This window comes from Rana temporaria, chromosome 1 (genome assembly GCF_905171775.1).
Source record: "Rana temporaria chromosome 1, aRanTem1.1, whole genome shotgun sequence".
Taxonomy (NCBI): Eukaryota; Metazoa; Chordata; class Amphibia; order Anura; family Ranidae; genus Rana; species Rana temporaria.
Genome location: NC_053489.1, coordinates 136,147,341 through 136,150,483, shown reverse-complemented (window position 1 = coordinate 136,150,483; position 3,143 = coordinate 136,147,341). Strand labels below are relative to the sequence as shown.

Here is a 3,143-nt window from a genome sequence, read left to right as displayed (position 1 = left end):
GACATTATATTTTATTATGCTAGGAAGTTAATAGTGCTTTCCTGGAAAAAGTCTGCCCCTCTGTCTGTTCATGAATGGAAGGCACTTGGTAACAAAGCCATCTCTTTATACAAGGCTACGTATGCAAGCAGAGGCATACCACATAAGTTTGATAAAGTGTGAGGTAGTTGGATAAACAGAACATCTACAATATCTGATTAAATAGACCTTTTACAGTGACACGGTATTGTAATGTCTTATATGTGTGGAATCTGGTCTGGGGATAAGGGAGATTGCCTAACACTCTCCCTTTGGGGTGGGTGTGGGCCTGGGCATCATTCTATGGGTTTGTTGATTTATTTGATGATATGTGATTTATATATTTCATTGAACTTGTTGGTATTATTCACATGTTTAATCTGATGCCGCGTACACACGACCAGTTTGAATGGTCTAGAAAAATGTTTATTTTCAACCTGATTCTTGTCAAGCCTGCCTTGCTTACACATGCTCAAGCAAAGTGTGGTGATGTACAACATGTACGATGGCACCACCCTTGGGGCTGCTTTTGCTGATTTCGTGTTAGTAAAAGTTTGGTGAGAGACGATTCGCGCTTTTCAGTCTTCGTGCTTTTCAGTCTGTTACAGCATGACGAATGTGCTATCTCCATTACGAACGCTAGTTTTACCAGACCGAGGGCTTCCGTCTCATAACTTGCTTCTGAGCATGTGCGTTTTTTTCACGTCGTTAAATCCTACACATGACCGTTTTTCACTACATGAAAAACGACACGAAAAAATAGAGCATGTCCTAAATTTTTAATGGCCATTTTTCGCATTAAGAAAAATGCTCTGGAGCCCACACGCGATCGTTTTTAATGACATTACATTTTTTTTTTTTTTAACGTCATGATTAACGGTCGTGTGTTAACGGCATTAGTGTTATGCAGTGAGTCCAGTGCTGAGGACTTTTGTGTTAAGTTTGTGGCCTATTATCGGGCTATTATTTTATGTTTTCTTTTACAAAACGTAATAAACAGAATAAAGAAAAAAAAGGCAAAAAAAATACTTATTTTGCTGTACTGTAATTAATGCCAAAATTTAAATAAATGCTAGGCCTCTAATTAGTATAATGAAACACAAAAAAGTCCTAAAGTGACAACTAACAGAATCCTTAGAAAATGTATGTATCTGGATATATTAATTTGTAGATTTTGTACTAATAAAATAAATTTTACTGTTTTTAATGCAGTCCTTGGGTACCGAGATAGTCCATTCCCTTACTATTTTTACTTCTGTTGACTCCAGTTTCTCTTAGTTGTCCAAATTGGGAATTGAAAAACAAGTTGAAATCAATGAACTTATTAACCTTGGCCCAGATTCAGTAAGCAATTGCGCCTGCGTAACCATAGGTTACGCAGCGCAATTGCTGACTTGCGCCGGCGTAATGAGTTCTCCTGATTCAGAGAACTCGTTACGCCGACTGCAGCCTAAAATCTGCATGGCATAAGGCTCTTATGCCACGCAGATTTTAGGCTGCATTCTTGCGTTGACCGCTAGGGGGCACTCCCATTGTGGTCAGCGTATAGTATGCAAATTGCATACTTACGCCGATTCACAATGTTGCGCGGGCCCTGCGTACGCAAGGTACGGAGTTTCCGTACGGCATCTTTAGCATAAGCTGCCCCTTCTAATAGTAAGGGCAGCCAATGCTAAAGTATAGCCGCCGTTCCCGCGACGTGAAATTTGAATTTCACGTCGTTTGCGCAAGTGATTCGTGAATGGCGCTGGACGCCATTCACGTTCACTTTGAAGCAAATGACGTCCTTCCGACGTCATTTGCCGCAATGCACATCGGGAAAGTTTCCCGACGGAGCATGCGCTCAACGCTCGGCGTGGGAGCGCGCCTAATTTAAATGATTCCCGCCCCCGGCGGGATCATTTACATTGCGCACGCTTACGCCGGGCAATTTTGCCGGCGCGCCCTCGCAATTTACGGAGCTACTGCTCCGTGAATCGAGGGCAGCGCAAAATATTTGCGTGGGCGCAGGGCAAAACCGTTGCCCTGCGCCTCCGCAAATAAAGCGCAGATCTCTTTGAATCTGGGCCCTTGTTAGCTGGATTAAGGACACCTTTTAAAGTCAACAGATGATTATGGTACCTTTAAGACATTGGGAAAAAAAGCATTCCTTAGAAATTATATGGAGCACATCTATTCCAAATTTCTATTTAATCGCTTCTGGGCATTTTGGCTAGGGTCAAGTGTAGCATCTGTTCTTATCAGTTTAATATCTGATACGTCCCCTATCTGGGGACTATATATTATATAGATTTTTAGAACAGGGAGATGGAAGATAAGCTTGCTCTTTTTACTTCATGCATCAACCTAAATATTAAATATTAAATATTTTTAAAATGTTTTCAAATGTACACTGCTACAATAAGATTCAAAGAAACATGAATACTTCCAAAAAATAATTTGAATCGTTTATAGCCCAAATGAATTTTGAGTCCTCTTCCTGTTTGCCCTCAGCACCCATAAAAAAAAAAAAAGAAAAAGGTTATTCTTACCTCTTTTCAGTTGTCTTCAGTCCAGTGCTCTGTAATCATCAGTGTAGAACCTTGGTGCCCTGGGCTCACAGGAAGCTGGTTGAATAATGGCGGGCATTGTTCAACACATAGGAGGGACCAGTGCCAGAGATAGGGTGACTATAAGACTCACAGTTTGCTTTCTTTATTCCAGCTGGAGTTGGATTTTAATGTTTATTCACAGCAAATCAAATTTTTCATTATCCTTGGGTGGTTTCAGCGGGCCTTATTGTCTCCAGTTAGTCTTACTTATTTAAATTGCATAGGTTTTTCAATTAAAGATTACAATCTGTCCTTTACCTTACTAACCTGTCTGTACCTGATTCTTAATTTTAAACATCACGGGTTAAGAGTCACCTAAGATCTAAAAAATCGCTGCCTTGTCTACTGCCTGACTACATGTCACCCGTCTACTTTCATAATGTGGTAGGGGCATATATACTGCAATTGTCAGAACAGAATTGCAATAAATTAGGTTGCTGGAAAAAGTCACTAGTAGATCCTGTAAATCTACCAGTAAAAGTGATCTTGAGGACTATCAGACTTCTGGATACCTCTGACCCCTGACTTTCAGAG

General features: G+C 40.5%; 1 pseudogene; it reads left to right on the top strand.

Annotated features, from left to right (window-relative positions):
* The first annotated feature begins 2,210 nt into the window (after positions 1–2,210).
* On the top strand, positions 2,211–2,368 carry LOC120925745 (annotated as a pseudogene).
* Positions 2,369–3,143: the final 775 nt, after the last annotated feature.